This window comes from Pieris napi, chromosome 8 (assembly GCF_905475465.1).
Source record: "Pieris napi chromosome 8, ilPieNapi1.2, whole genome shotgun sequence".
NCBI lineage: Eukaryota > Metazoa > Arthropoda > Insecta > Lepidoptera > Pieridae > Pieris > Pieris napi.
In genome coordinates, this window is record NC_062241.1 from 2,859,932 (window position 1) to 2,877,987 (window position 18,056).

Here is an 18,056-nt window from a genome sequence, read left to right on the forward strand (position 1 = left end):
TTTTGTATAAGGTAACGAAGTGTACATAAATAAGTTTTAGTTGGCCTTTAAGTAAGGTCATTTTATTTAGTTAATTCCTATTAATAACTTTATAGGTATACGTAGGGTCTTAGTTAGTAAAATAACACTGTCATTGTATGCAAAAGAGATAGTCTCGTTATTATTTTATTAGAAGATATTTTTTATAAAATAAGTGTTATTTGCCATTTTGTATGATGATTTGATATCTTAAAAGAGTACTGAGAGTTTTTTGCGCCGGTCTTTTTCTCTCGGCCTCTGAGAGTCTCCTCTTTCTTCTTTGCCGATGAGTAAGGATCACAGTGGATGTCAGCAATACAAATTTAATGTGGAATAGGTGATACCTGCGTCTTATATTCCATAATAAACATATTTTTTTTAAGTTAAAACAATTTATAGTATGTTAAAAAGTAGCACATCTAATAAAGATTACATATAATTTTTTCCCGTATGAAAGTACATAACTGTCACCGGAGCTCGATTTTTTTACCAACTAACATCTGTTTGTTATTCTATCTATTTTTGTACATCCGAAATAAAGATAAAACCCTTCCCCTGTCATTGTGGCTCAATTAAGGAGCTGCGTTTTATGACTGTTTTTATACACTTACATGCAAATATTTAAGTAAGGTTTAACTATAAATAATAAATAAATCAGTGGCACTACAACCTTTTTATGTCTGGGCCTCAGATTTATGTATCTGTCTCATGACCATGTCTTCAATACACATCGAACACAGGCACATCTACTGTTTGGGTCTAAGGCAAGCCGGTTTCCTCACGAAGTTTTCCTTCACCGTTCGAGCGAATGTTAAATGCGCACATAGAAAGAAAGTCTATTGGTGCACAGCCGGGGATTGAATCTACGACCTCAGGAATGAGAGTCACACGGTGAAGCGACTAGGCCAACACGGGTTTAATTAGTTAAATACAAAAATCGCGACTACAAAGAATGGCGGTGGGATTCTTACCATTTCTTCTCATCGCATCATCGAAAAGAAAACATCGTGAGGAAACCGGCTTGCCTTAGATCCAAACAGTCGATGTGTCGAGCACAGGAGGCTGATCACCTACTTGCTTATAAAATAGACAAATGATCAATTAATACATACTGAAATCTGAGGCCTAAAAAGGTTGTAGAGCCACTGATTTATATATTTTTTTATATCTTGTATCATATTTGATCTCTGTGAATCTATATAATTTTTTTAGATACCAGTAACTTTCATATTTAATCATAGCAAAATAAGGGATAATAAAACTAAACACCGTAAAATACACTTTCAGTCCATCCAAAGATTTTGTTTGTCCTAAATTAAATGTCCCGGAGTTTACATCAAGTTTATTGGTGTTTATGCGAAGTTTTTGTCCTCTAATTACGTTATTTATTACCTTGTAACGTTTATAGCTGAGGTAACGCTAAATAAAAACTGTCTTGTTCTGATTTGATAAATGATATATAAACTCGTTTTTTTATGTGTATCTATATTTATTGTATTTATAATGAAGTGGTTTGGATGAATTCAGTGTCAATGTGCAATAAAATGAGTCAGTAGTTCAATGTAAAATGAAAATGTAAGAATAACAAAGAAATGAAACAGAGGTAAGATTTTAAGAAGTTAAATTAATGATCAAACCATGTCTTTACCTTACTGAATAAAAAAATAGACGATCAAAATATTCCATTGATGCTATGGAAGCAGTAATAATTTGATTTTCCCTTGTTCCATCCATGTGTGTGACAAAACACAATTTACACAGCGTTATACCTTCAGATATAGCCTAATAGCTTAATGTAATAAAAAATGGACTCTACATGCCATGTGATATTTTTGAGATTATCATATGCTCTATTTTATTTATGTCGGTAATAAAATAAAACAGTTTAAGTTTCGTTTGATTAGTATGTTGTCTACAGAATATAGTACAATAATTTCCCCTATTACCCGTTATCGTATAACGTGATTCCGTCCCCCCATATAATGCGATATAGCCCCCTCAATATCGCGGAGATTTGTCAACTTATATATTTTCGTTTGCACCTGTTTCAAATGTGTTGTTATAAAATTACACTAAATAACTTGAAAAACTAAACCCGTGTTCCTAGTTATTAACTTGTTTAAAAAAACGGTTATACGAGAATACTCCTACAACGGGATTTCCTATAACGCGGACCGGGTCTACCGCGTTTTACGGGTTTACTGCACTCGTGAGACGGTGATAAGAATTCCAAAAAAACAAATGATTTTTTTAATGTAATAGAAGGCAAACGGGCAGGAGGCTCATCTGACGTTAAGTCATTCCGCCCGCCGCCCATGGACACTCATATTGCCAGAAGACTCACAAGTGCGTTGCCGGCCTTTTTATTTCTTTGGAATACATAGTAACGCAGCTTAGATACACGATATTATAAGTTTCTCTCTTAAGATATGTATAATGTTGATTGATTCTAAGATTTCAATATATCGAAAAGCAATATCAATTAGGTGGTTGAACACTATCTAGATTTCGAGTTTCCAATACTGTAATATTTGCAAGCTGACCCACTTCTTAAGCTTGGATTACTTCGCATTCAATATGAATGCTTGCATTTACTGTGCATCTATAGACGTTTTCATAAAGAAATGAAATATTTTAAAAGAACTCGTTCTTGCATTTTTTATTTTATTGTAAAGTAGAAGTTGATTGAATCGTTGTAAGCTTGCAACAGAGCCAAAGCGATTTTTTATTAGAACAGAAAGTTAATTTATATTATTCACTAAAATTATCAGTTTTATAAATTTACTTTAAGAACGTGTACATATTTTTAACCATGTATTTCATCACACACAAACAATTAGCGGTAAAACAAAACTTAAAAATGCAATTAACCCGTCACATATAAAATGACAAGATAGGTCCTAAGAATAACCCTTGTGACACTCCGACATTCAAAGGAGCAAATAGAATCTTTGGTTATTGTCATATTATGTTTTATGACAGCGAGTGGAGACACGTTTTAATAACCGCTCGAAATAGACGCTACAACTAGTTTTAGATACGATGACAACATAGATGACAGAAGAAATTGTGTGTGGAAGTGTGAATAACATCATAAGCGAATTAAGATAAGCATTCGATAGCATTGATCAATCAATCTTAATACATTTTAAAGACCAATACCTGTATTAATTCCAATTGTGTATTTTTTCATGGAGAACTCACCTGAAAAGAAGAAAAACATATTATTAATATATTTATTTAAGTTTCATAGATATCAAGTCTATACGCACATATGTACGTCTTTTTAAATTATTGCTTAATGGCAAATGCGTTTCCCAGGAACACAAACAAACACTCTTTGCCCAGTGTGAAAACACAACGCCACGGAACTAGTTTTATTTAATATCAAATGCAGTAGCAATATCCCAGACATGGACTGCTTCATTAATTTGCCCATACATAAGAAATAGATGCAAGTCTAAATTACATAGATGACGCGGTCCGATGTGCTCTAGACCCCCGGCGCGCGCGCATCTCGATCAGGCTAACGAGGGACGAACAATGTCTCTATTAGCTTATTCTGGGGATAAAGATTGGAACGTACAGATGATTAGAGACTTCCTTATTAAATTCGTACTAAGATTTATAATTTGTGATTATTGTATATTGTATACGATTATGTCCCGGTGGGTAATATCTGAGACTGGCCAGTTGGCCCCGGAGATACTTTAGTACATCTGTTATTCTGAGTCAGCGAATCGTCTGTTTTATAATATTTAGGCTAAGATTCAGAATCGAGACTTAGCGCTAAACATGACTAAATCTTACCATTAATATATTGTAAAGCAGCGATCATACGACTTTAATTCAGCATATAAATTTAAAGAACAAACATAAAAAAATATGATTGTAAAAATTTGAAACATCTCCATGCAATTCCCTGTCCATACGGTCGCAGCCACACCACATGCAAATAAAGTTAGTAGCAAAAACAAAGTGAAACATGGTAATTACACTTGGTGGAAAATTAACTACATAGATACCGCGGACATGCCCGGCCGGCGGCCGTGAACGCCGTAATGAGCCGAGATATCGGTTGAAATGCACGGATCGACTTGTTTCTTTTGTGTTCGGGTTCTATTCTAGCAGATATTTAAGAACGAGAGTTGAAATTGGGTGTACCTACACAAAAAATAATTAAGAATATAGCGCAAAATAACCTGCATCATCACCTGCATCATAAACACACCCCACGTACAGACCAAGAATATGTACCTATAGCGCAAAATCACCTGCATCACAAACACACCCCACGTACAGACCTTCACGTACATACCCTCACTTTTACACCATCACACAACACAACCAAATTAGGTATTAGTTAAATGTATAGAATAATTTTTATTGTTTTTTTTTTCTTTTGTAAATATTTGAATGTTATGGTTAATATTATGAATTCCATCTTTGGCTATATTTTGAGTGTAATTGTTTGCTGTAGGATTACGAAATAATTAAATTATAACAATGCAATGTGTAAGATTTGGGAACCCTTTAAAGTAACAAAATACTTGTATCAGGGTTCCCATCTCATCTATAACAAACTTAATAGTGAATTCCATAGTAAAGTCAAAATATATGCTTTTTTTTTAAATATCTAGGACGAGTATAATATTTCCTGGCCAGGTCTGTATGAACCTCATAACAGCAAAAACTATTGAAAAATTCACGTGTTTTGAGATAGGTTTAGTATATTCGATATTGTGTAATACACAATTATTATTGTTAAAGAGGTATACTTATTGTAATTGAGTTTAAAGAACCACAAAACGCAGAAAACCTCTATTTAGTTTTCACCATTAATTCTTTCTTTCCATTTCTATCACCGAAATATTCATTAGAATATTTCACATATCTTAAGGCTTTTGGTTTTTAATTCTATTCCACTATTTTAATTTCACTATTGTAAGTATGTTTCATTTGTTGGAAAAAACTTTTCCGGACCTTTCGCAAAGAAAGAATTGTTAACCAAATATTTTCGATATGATTCGTCCTTAAAGAAACCTTTAAGAAATTAAATTTTTACAACGTACACAAAAATAACGACGGCAATTTATAAAATACACTAAAGGGTTCGGTCAAAACATATCTTACAGACATCTTAAAATTTTCATTCCTATTTATAAAATTGTAACCAGTTATCGTTGGCCCTTATAGTTTCATAGTATTGCTTTTCTGAGAGATATTTTTGAAGCTACGTGGAGGTTGAGGGGTCGAGCTATGTCGGTGGTTGTAGATCACTGTTTGCGAGGGTTGAAAATTTACAACCCTTTACGAACAGATTTATGTTCTGTATTCGGGTATAACCCTCCCATGCAGAAAAGATCAGGTTTCTTTATTTAATAAATGGCAACAAAAATAGATTGGTAGTTTTTAGAGTGGACCATCTTTAGTATACATTTTTAATTCTCTAAAAGATTGATGTGTGTAATATTACAGCTATTAAAATAAAATATGTAGAAGAATATAGCAGGGTAATCTAGAATCATCATAGTGCCAAAATTTGTTATCTGTTTTGAGCAGCTTATTAAATAATCTACGCCGTCATTTTGTTCTAAATATTCTCATATCGATACCGCATATCAAATTTATAATAAAATCACATTTCACATAATAATATGACTTTAACTTTAATAATGAAACTAAATCGATATTTAAGAATTTAAAAGTAAAGTAAAGCGTCCCCGTGTTGTAACCGATTCTTATTTTTCCGACCAAATATTTTTGGTCTGACTGAAAGGGTTTCCCATAGATTTTTCCAGTATTTCAGTTCCACTGAAACACGGCGAGCCATTAAGGTATTGACACTGACGCGCTCCGCAATAATTCACAAAGAATACCCACCGATACCTGTCAAAGACTAACGGATAGATGCGGCAAGCAACAAAAACATAACAAAAACGTGTATTTAATGATTACACAGTTTGAAATAGTAGACAAAACTCAACCAGAACAAGCCATCATTTGCTCATCGATGTTAAGTGACCCTGCTGACCGCGGATATTTACACTGTCTCTCTGTTCTCATTTTGATTTAAAGTCCTATGTACCGAGTGGAGCAGAGAGCATCCAGAGTAGTCAACTAGTCTGATCAGTTCTGGGCAGCTCTCTTAAGTTCACTCCACATCATTCCAGCTTCCCTAGCCTCTGCAATTATACTCCAGGTCTGTTTTTGTCGGTTTTCTTTTTGCCTGGAGGATTCCAGACGCGGGCTTGCTTGGCAATGTGACTTGGATCCATCTGGAACGTATGGCAAACCTGTTTTGGATTGATTGCATAACTCCCACAGCAGATGATAAGAGATTCTCTCGGGCCAGAATATTCGAAAGATTTGAGAAGTAGTCTCAAATCGTTAGTTTTAAAATCATCAATCACCAATAAATACATCTCTATTATTCAATTTGTGCGTTGTAGTTTATTATATCTGTTGGTATACTTACTCTATGAGTTACAAACAGCGCGGTAGTTCACATAATTTAAGGCGGTACAATATACTGATCGCAGTTTTATTGATGCTGGGGGATCGGCCGCTTTTACGTTTTTAATAAAATATTTATTTCTGGCTACCCCAGTGAATATAGTGATCTATAATAGCATTCAGTCTTCTCTAGCCCGGAATGAATTAAAAGATATAATAAATATACTATAGAACATGTCATAAGTGAACTTTTTGATACAACAGGAACAAGACGCCTTAAGAGAACTAAACCTTTCGAGTTAATAATCCTAGTGTAGTGAATATAAGTGCAAGTGCGGTATCTCGGACACACGAACATAGTGTCAAAACATTACAGAACACTAAGGGTCTGTTTCACAATGTATGGATAAAGTACCTACCAAATAGCTATGCAACACATAAATTATTTGGAAGATAAATTCTGCTATTTGACATCCATCGGACTCATAACTTATTATGGCCTTTATGTGACGATAAGCGCTATCTAACGGTCGTCAAACGCAACAATAGTGTTTATCCTACCAATAAGTAATAAATAGCTAATTTGGAACTTATGTAGAACTTATCCGTATATTGTGAAACAGACCCTAAGACTGTTAATAAACATTACCTTAGTTTAAAATTTACAAGTATTGTAGAAATTAAGTTAACATAATATTACTTATTAGCCCTAATTATTGTATAGGTTAATTGCAATTCCGGTAAAGTCGCACTCTCTTTTGTGAACTTTATTGTAGGAAAAAAAATAAGCGAAATCACAGAACCACTCAAACCCATAAAAGTCAATTGTCATTGCATAGATAACCTACAAATTTAAAATTATTAGTTATCTATGGAAATTTCTAAGCGGCCAGCATCAGGAGTCCATTCGAAATTTAAAACTTTATACACGATTATGCTAATTTCACGTTAAATTTTTCGTTCTCACGGCTGGCGACACTGGGTCTAGCGATGTCGATGACCCGAGAAAATTAAAGAAAAGATGCTAAATACACAAATATATCACTTTTATAGCGTGAGTTAATTTACAACACAACTTAATTTAAGATTTCGAAAGAGTTTGATTAAAATGTATTTTAATTACTCCGATAGATTGCGATGGAAAGGTAAATGCGTCTCGGAATATTTCAACTTTTCTACGTCAAGCTAAGATTTGATATATATTAAACCATGGATATTACACAAGTCAATAAAGCGAAACAATATTTTTGAAAAGCCATGAACGCTGTTTAATAAAATAAATTGTAAGACCTTTTATTTCCATGTACTATTCATTTTAATAATAAAAAACGTGTGTGTACTTATGTACACAAATTAAAAATCTTTTCAAATTGTATTCTACGTTTGTAGAAAAAACGACGCTAAAAATTTTTGTGACGGTGTGCGCGCGCATCGTAAAAATTTACTCTCATAATTTTTCCCTAACGCGCCAAAAGAAGTATAACTTCAAAATAAATCTTTCTTATTACACTGCCAAAAATACTAATAAGTCAATCAAATTAACGCACTACAAACTTGATGGGTCTGTGCCTCATTTTGTTTCATGATCATTTGTTAATCCTTCATCGTTCGAGCAAATGTTAAATGTATACATAGACAGTAAGTCCATTGCTGCACAGCCAGAGATCGAACTTACAACCTTGAGGTATTGGAGTAATTGCGCACTATAGGATTAATTTAGTTATTGAAATTAGTCTACCAATAGACCTCTTATAAACGGACATTACACCATGCCGTCTCAGTAGTTCCCGCCATAAACCACAGATCAACGAAATCCATAGATACAAACGAAAAAGTTTTCACCACAAAGGTGCATGCGGTATGGTAATTAGCAAATGGCAAAGATCGCCGATACGAAACCGATACCTCTAACATTTCTTTTAGGTTTTTCGCTTTGACTTCTATTTGGCTTGTTTTGTAAGGTTCGGCTTTTTTCTTTGTGTTAGATATTAGGTGATTTCGGCATTAACCTATCGTGGTATTTTTATTTTCAAGTTCTATATATATCTATATTTTTGGGTTGTTCCCACGATAATGTAAGTACCTACGTGCTCCTATTTCACCATGCCTACTGCTGATAGAGGACAAATCATTGTTTGTAGTTTTTTTATATCTTTAATGAACTATTAATTACTTAAGATGTCATGTGAAACAAGAGTGGCGGAGAGTTTATTGTCAGTTCTTCTCTTCTGCTCAACGCCCTTGACTTGAGAACTGGCAGTAGGTAAATGTAAAATTAGAAGTATTTAATACGTATTTGTTTTTTGACGTAAGTGTACATTGTGTTACCTGAATAAATAAATGATTTTGATTAGATTTTTCATTGTAGCAATATCACAAAATACAAAGCGATTAGGGCAAAAAGTAAGATCACAGACGGACTAACAATTAAGAATGTACCAGAGTAGAGAAATGTGGAAAGACCACAAAGCGATGGAGGATATAATTCATTTTTTTGGGGGTTTTTCCAAATGTAAAGTTCAAGGAGGTATTTATTTAAGTAACCTAGACTATGTGTGTATTTCGTTGATCAATTCAACTTAGGGTTTTTCAAGAAAAGAGCGTACCAATTCTTAAAAGGCCGGCAACGCACTTGCGAGACTTCTGGCATTAAAGCGTCCATGGGCGGCGGTATCACTTAACATCAGAAGCATCCTGCCCGTTTGCCTCCTATTTCATAATAAAATAAAAATAATATAACTAAATTTGATTATATACTAGATTTGATTTATGTACATTTTTTATTACTATAAAGAGCATATTGTAATTAAAGTGGCTTTAATATTATTATTAATTTACCTCTTTATATTTTGTCTCCTTAAGTCAATTAAAGGTGTGTCAATTAAAATGTTCAAAAATCACTTATGTTACAACAAATATTTACTGTTATATTCACAATGGCCTCAAACTATAGTAAACACAGTTTTATCACATCACTTATTTGCATTCACAAGTGTGAAAAGGACAAAACATTTATTAAATTGAAACTCCTCGTGATGATCATAGACAGGCGCCACTAGTAATCGACAAAAAAAGCCGCCATAGTATTTTTAATGAATCCCACCAACATCGTATCTCCCAATATTCATGAATATATAAACACAATAAACCTAATAGCATTGACAACAATCGTAAATATCTTATTAAAACATAAAAATTACTCTACCCAGGCGTCCAATAATTAACCCCACTTTCTTCAAACACAGAAAAGGCCATAAACAACTGGCCATATTGTAATAGAAATATTAAGTCAATAAAACCACAGACTAATAAGCAATTACAGAACTTTGTTTTTACATGTTAATAACGGTAAGTTGAAACGCAACGAACATTTTATTGATTTCTAATGAAATAATTGTCGCATTTTAGTGTTGGAATGTTTGTAATTAACTTTATTCATTATTTAATGGGTAGCCTTTTTAACGGCTTAAGTTCGGCTATTCGATAACGCGCTAACCACCGTATAACAAACAAAAACATTCAATCACTGAGATATGCTTTGAGTTCACCGTAAATTGCTGCCTTCTCAAGCACGATCGATTCTTGAAGGATAATTTTATTAAAAAAAGATTGCTCAAAGGATGCCGCCTCTTTGCTGAAATTTGCAGATTACACTGGAATTCGATAAGCCAATAAAGTTGTGGGGAATTGATGTCGTCACTTTATTGTTTTCGATGTAGATTTATACATTTTCGTTTAATCGTTTAAATCTTCCTCTTTATCTATCTCTTTAATGTCAGCCGATTACACGATGAATTAAGGGTCTCTACTTGCCTTGCATTCACTGTTATTGTACGAATTTTATTTGAACGATGTACCCTCGTTTTGTTCCAAACAAGACTACATAGCGCCGAGACGTAAACTTTTTCATTTTACTGGGACCATGTATTTGAAAACCATGGCTCTATTTACATTTAGGAATCTGCAGTATGTAGTTGAGCCAGCCAGCAATGTAGTTGAGAAATGTGAATAGGCTATCTCGCTCTTACAATTGAATTACTAACAACAATGAAAATATTGATATATTTTGCTACAATCTTCTACTTTCCGTAATTTTGTGTACTACCCTCTTAATGAGGTTTTAGTTCTTTTTCTGTTTTTTTCCTTGCTGGTTTCAATTATGGTTTTCTAATATAATTGATGTGTATGTGTTGTATATTTTCAGATGTTTTAGGACTTATAAATGAATAATAAGAGGGTACTTGAACCAACTAGAAATTTGTAACTATCGGGTTGTATGCTGGAATAGAGGGAAATATTTGTATTGCATCAAAGGCTGATTGCTTGGTTAAAAAAAGGTCTGGTCTTTCTGTATCTGTTTCATAATCATTTGTCCATCTAATAGGAGAAGAAGATGATCAGCCTCATGTACCTCACACGATGACTGTTTGGGTACGGACAAGACAGTTTTCTTTAGATGTTTGCCTTTACCATTTGAGCGACTGTAATTGCGCATATAGAAAGAAAGTCCATTGGTGCACAGCCGGGGATTGAACCTACCAGGCATGAGTAATATATGTATATGTTAAAAATTAATAATTTAAAAATATTACCTATTTAATGAATGAATAAATATACTTATTAGTATTGTATTAGGAAAAGATTAATTATGTATGCTTCAAACGAAAACAACTATTTCTCTTTCTAACGGTAAGAATGTACCATTTAAGTAAAAACTTTAATTGAAATATAATTCAAAGTTGTAATAACGTCGCGGTATCTTAAAGAATAAACCTCAAAACTCAAGAAACGTTCATATTAATAGAAAATATAAAAGCTTTTGAAATTCTTAATTAGCTTAACATGAAGGCACACGTCGTCAATTTCTTTACCTTATATCTCATAAGTGAATTCTAAGGTAGAAAAGCCCATTTAAATTTCATAAAACATCTCCAAAATCTCAAATAGCACAACTAGAATAGTGGAAGGGAACAAAAAATTCGAGAACATTAGTCGCAATTTTCTTTGATGAAAAATCCAAAAAGCGTTATCAAAGCCTACGTTGACATAGAAAGCTAAAGTTTCCGGTTGCTGACGATGAAAGAAAGCTCAAAATTACTGCTCTGTTCAAAACGGTGGCCTTTTGAAATATGTTCAAGTATTAAAAATAGAGAATCAACTATTATACTGTTTCATGCGTTTTAGAATTTCTTACAGCTGAATAAAATACTAGATGTTTTCGGATTATATTTTGTATATTCAGAGTGTATGTTGTGTAATTTCTAAAGACACTTGCTCTTATTTGAGCGAAATTAATGAGCGTTTTTCAATAACATACAGCATCGCAAAAACATCTCGAAACGAAATGTTATTTTTTCTTACATGGTAACATTCTATTGCTCAGGTAAGTATCAAAGTATGTCAGTTCTAAAGTATCAAAATTGTGTCAGTCAACGGGCTTTAATTATTTATTTCGTTATTTAAATTAGGGATGGAGTTTTTTGCTCTCTCTGAAATATCTCGTAATTATGATAATATGGAATTAAGCAATTTAATTTAATAAATCTTTACAAATTTAACACGAGGGTAAGGTTTTTTTGTATTATGAAAGATAGTTTAGAAAATTTATTTACATTAAAAAAATTGCCCCAGACGTATTAGTTGAAAGCGCTATAGGAAAGATCCTTAATTCATCCAAGATATATACAAAAACAAAAAATAATTTGAATATGGAATGCCTGATGCAACCTAATTCAGATAAAATCTAAGTTAATCCTGTAAGTCTCAAATAAACAACCAAAGTAAAAGGCATAACAAACATTACATATAAGGAGCCATTAAATCCATGCCTAAATTCAAAAACGCAGCCATCTTGCGCGCTTAACAATTGAAGTGAATTATCAAATAATTTTAATTGCAACTGTTAAGGCGGGCATACTTAGCGGAGATCAAGAGACGTCACTATAAAAGACAAAGTGTCAAGATGAAAGGCACCGCCGCCGATTGTCGCGGCATTGTATCGTCACTCGTTAGCCTGCCATTATCGTACTAAGATTTATTTAAACGATTAATTGTGCGGCTTAAGGTATAGGTGAAAGCGTGTGTTAATCGTATAAGACTATTCTCTTGGGGCCGTTCAAGTGTTATGTAAGCACTATAGGGGGTTTGGGGGGGGGGTCCTTGATTTTAAGTGGTGATTACGTCATCTCATATGCTTGAAAACGAAATGCTACAAAAAATTAATACGTTTATGTACTATTATTTTTGAGAGCTTCGCTTACTTTTCCTAACAAGAGGAAGGGGGGATATATTGCAGTTAATCTGCTTACGTACCTATTACTTGAACGGCCCCAATATGCAAGATGGTTTTTAGTGGGCTCTCAAGAAATTCTTGAATTCCTAATTCGAATTTTCAACAAGTTGATATATAATTTGAGTAAGACGTTCTAGGTTTACTTATAAATGCAATTATTATTTATGTAAAGACATGTGTAGTAGACATAAGGCGACAATAGTGTGTGGCACTATATATCCCAAGAGAATGCGTTCTTTGAGATGTAATCGAGTCAATGCAAGTTGGTTTACCAGAACTCCAAGTGATAGACAGCCCAGGTGTATTACGGAAACCTTGGGTGATACGGGGGATTCGCAAGTGTATTTCGAGTTCGGACACATAAAAACTCCTTTAAGAAGAGACTCACTTATCATTCCTGAAGAGCACTCAAAACGTCGTTGTTATCTATTGAAGAATTTAAAACATTTAAATATTTTATTTGTACCATACAAACGTTTTAACGACTATCGTTTGGACGAGTGGATACTTCCAGTCTACATTTGGACCGGATATGCAGTTTCATTTTTGGAATACAACCTTTATTGTTTCGTTTCAACAATGAACAACAAATCAACCAACGGAATTCACCTTGTTGGGTTATTTATTGTTGGTAATTATTTATTTCTTACCAATCTAAATAAATCAGTTTAAAAAATCAAAATCATTTATTGATTCATAACTACAATGAACTTAAAAAAAGAAATATATATTAAATGCTTCTTTTGTTACATTTACTGCCAGTTTTCAAATCAAGGGTGTAGAACAGAAGAGAAGAACTGGCAGTGGCTATTGCCAGTTCTTCTCTTCCCACTTGAGTCTCCGCCACTCTTTTTAATCGCCTAGTTTTGTTTTACACCATGTTTGTAAGAAGCTGCAACCACTACACCATGTTCCGCATGACATCTTAAGTAATAATAAAATAAATTACAAACAAAGATTTGTCCTCTATCAGCAGGAGGCATAGTGAAATAGGAGCACGCACTTACATTCTCGTGGGAACAACACGCAAATACATAGTCGAAATAACTAACATAAATTAAATTATTATTATTTTATTTATTCCAATAGTTATACATCCTTACAGATACAACGAGTTTTGTAGTTGCTTAAAAATTTAATTTAAGTATTTTTGAACAATGCGCAGAGATTAGAAAATGGAGAAACTGATCGTGATTGGTAAAACAGAAGAAGATCACGTGGCCGTTCACCAACCAGGTAGACCGATCAAGGCCTCATCATCCTCAAAACTTTACACTGTTATAAGAGATTTTTAAGAGTTTCATCAACATCACTTTGATGGCTGGAAATCTTCCACAGTCCGTTTCAAAAGGCATTTTCTTTTGCGAACTAGCGAACTGTGGAATGACTCCCGCTGGGGGTCATCCCTGAGAGATACGACCTCCAACTATTCAAAATTCGAGTGTAGTTCTCCCTCAAAGGCCGGCAACGCACCCACTAAAATTGGGTGACTATGGGCTGCGATGATTGCCCTTTTTGGGCGTCTCGCAGGCTCGTTTGCTCCCTATTATATAAAAAAAGAGAGAGCTGTTGGACAGAAACCGGTGGAAACATTTGCTCCAGATGTTTCCTGTTGCTGAACACACTGACTGTAGAGAGATTGTTGAAGAGGTCGCAATTTTTTTTATCAAATAGATGAAATCCACGCGGATATGGGCAGTATCTAGCTTACGGTACTGGAAAAATTCGATATCAATTTTCCTATTCATATATTCGGTACCATAAACGAAACAATGCAAAATCATTCATTGGATTTACAATAGACATTAAATTACGTGTAACATTTTAATATATTGTCTTTGTTATGTTTCTTATTACTCAGTTTGTAATGCGATAATGAGGACACTTAATAACAAAATACAATTTAACATGTTAATGGCGAGCTGAATGAAACTCACTCAAGACCTGGAGATCTTTGGAAGGGTTATTGCAAAGTATTTAGGAAATAAATAAGACTTACCGATAAAAAAATTAGTATAATTTGTTTTCTTAAAGAAAAAAATATATAAAAGGATTAAGTTTACTTTTTTCTTTTTCAAGCAATAAAAAGGCTTTATAGTTTTTATTTAATGGCGAGTTTATAGATCACAATTTACAAAATAAACGGGGTCTAAAAGGTCTTTACGGGGTAAAGGAGGCCTAACTATTTTATGGTAGGTATTAGTGGGAACGGAATGTTTTATAAATATATTACGCACGATATTTTTCATATATTGATTATTATATTTCATTCATTAACATATTATGGTCATAATTTAAAAGGTTCTAAGTATGTTGCTATGTATAATTGCTAGATAAGAATTTGCGTACTAAATTAATGAAATAGAATCTTTATCTTGACCGGTTACTATCTTATCTTTACACATTCTTATATAAGGTATTCCTTTTTATAGATATTAAATATTCTATGTTCAGTTCGACTGTCAGATGGATTCTTTTAAAATTTTATAATACATTTTCAATGTGGTGGTGGTTTTTAATCCGAAGTGGAAAATCGAAATGTATTTACGCATTGCCCCTAAATGTAGCAGGGGTACGTCGACACCAGAATCTCTGCTATTCAGAGACTGGGTATGCAATACCCACAAAATTACATCGGGTAGTACCTCCAAGACACTCTCATTCTACTGTGGCCTCGAGGCAGTTATCCCACCTACTCTGCCTTCAAATGATTGGAACCCTGGACTACCAAGCTGTAGGCATTCATTGAAAAGCCATAGGGATATTAAAATGTCTATCGGAAAATAAATCAATAAATTACTTAAGTTCCCTATAAAATATGCTTTGTCTAATCAAACATTCTTCATTATTGATATTTAAACAAAACATTCTCATACTCTTTGGCGTCCTAATATCAATTACATTTTCACTGTATGTATTTCTTCTTATTATGAACACGCGTAATGCACTACCAAAGCAATCATAAAATGAAAATGAATTTTTGTAGCGATGAAAACTTTCAAAAATCTATCTCCTGTCTGGACGCCCTTCCGGTTTATTTCCGGCTATTTTGAAAACCCATTATATTTCAATTCACATCAATTGTTTTGTTAGGGCTTTGATACACTATTCCTATTTACATATGTATTAACATGGCTGTTTTTACATAAAGGTACTGCATGTAGTATATGTTACCCAAATCAAGTTTCTTATTAAAAATTGTGTGAAAATGTAACTTTTTATTGATTCAATGGATGATGCCTGCTCGCAATACTCGAGTGATATTAAAAAATGTCATACAAATTAAATTTCGATACCTGTTCTGTAATTAATATTAAAAAATAAATCCTACGACCTTGACATGACCTCTGTCTTCTTAAGAATTCGAATTATCATAATAGGCATATTTAGGCGCGAATTCGAACAAAATAAGATTAAAATTGACCAGATGTCATAGTCTATCATTCACGATTTGCATATTTATAATAATAGACAGACACATTAACATACTTATGTAAAAGGTGCTAGGATCAACTTCTAAGCATAAAAATTGGTCTGAACTTTGATCTTTCATCCATTATTTTATAAATTTACGTCTGTGATAATAACGTTATTTGAATAAAATATTGTTTACGAAAAGCCTTTAAGATTGAACTACAATTAAGTTAAGTATCTTATAGGTTTGAACTTACTATATTTTTTTTATTATTACGAATAATGAAACGACACGTTTTAATTATCAGCCAACCGGCCTCGTGAGCACAGATTATTTTACAAATGTTTAAAACATTGTAAAAATAGAATAATAGCGTTTACTAATTTATATTTATTTATTAAAGTATACCACGAATATAATAAATTTTCTATATAAGTGCAGTGTTGGCCTAGTGGTGGACTCAGCGTGCGATTCTCATCCCTGAGGTCGTCGGTTCGATCCCCGGCGGACAGTGGACATTCTTTCTAAATGCGTATTTAACATTCGGACGACCGGTGAAGGAAAACATCGTGAGGTTAGACCCAAAGGTCGCAGACGTGTGTCAGGAACAGGAAGCTGATCACCTACTTGCCTAATAGATTGAAAAATGATCATGAAACAGATTCAGAAATCTGAGGCCTAGATCTGAAGAGGTTGTATTGCCACTGATTATTTTATATTAGTGGCAAGTGGCGGGCATGAGGCTCACCTGATATTATGTGTTACCGCTACCCATGGACAAGCTAAATGCAAGGGGTCGCGAGTGCGATGCCGGCCTTAAAAACCTTAGAACGTTAGATCTGTAAACGCGTACTTTCAAGTAAGGCTTAGGTAAACAAAGCACGTTTAAAATCTATGATTATGATAGAATTCCTTTGTTGTAATAAAAGAAGGCTGTGACTTGAGAGACGGGCGCGGAATGACTTTGTGAATATTTCAAACGCAATCTCCAGTTGGTCACTAAAGTTTCCATTGTTCGCGGAAACTAATAGAAAAGTTGCTCTATTTGAAGCATTAAATATTACTGACTGACTAGCGTATGACCTCGTAATTTTTTTTACATCACACATTTTAAAATGAGGACAATCAGATACTTATATACTGGAAGAATGACATGAGAACTTCACTTAAGAAGACCGCAATCGAGTAGTCCACAATTTAATTTGGCTGTGTAGAAATGTATTTTTCATTCCATGTGCGCAAAATGCTCATGTAGTGAAAAAAATAATGGTTTCATTACCACATAGACACGAAAAGCATGTGTATCAGGGTTGTCATAGTGGATAAAATAAAAATAAACGATACATACAGAAATCTAAGTCCAATACTACAATTGGATTGGAGTGGAATAAAAAATAAATTGTTAAACTGTTGACAAAACTATTAATTACGAGTGAATGTCATAAAAAATAAAATGAAATAAATCAGTGGCGCTACAACCTTTTTAGATCTACACCTCAGATTTCTGTATGTGTTTCATGATCATTTGTTAATCTAAAGTAGGTGATCAGCCTCTGATCTCCTGTGCCTGACGCACGCCGTCGACTTTTTGGGTGTAAGACCTGCCGGTTTCTTCAAGATGTTTTCCTTCACTGTTCTAGCGAATGTCAAATGCGCACTTAGAAAGAAAGTTCATTGGTACACAGCCGGGGATCGAACCTATGACTTCAGGGATAAGAGTTGCACGCTGAAGCTATTAGACAAATCATAAACACACCTACTTGTGTACTTATCATAAAACAAATACAGAAATCAGAGGCCCAGATCTAAACTTATAGCACCACTGATTTATTTATTTCTTTTTATTTTTTGACGTGACAAATCTTATAATTCGAT

At 33.6% G+C, this 18,056-nt stretch overlaps 1 protein-coding gene across 1 annotated transcript in view; it reads right to left on the reverse strand.

Annotated features, from left to right (window-relative positions):
- Nucleotides 1-18,056, reverse strand: part of LOC125052005 (transcription factor Sox-5) — a 271,229-nt gene that overhangs the window by 173,759 nt on the left and 79,414 nt on the right. The gene's annotated exons all lie outside the window — the stretch shown is intronic.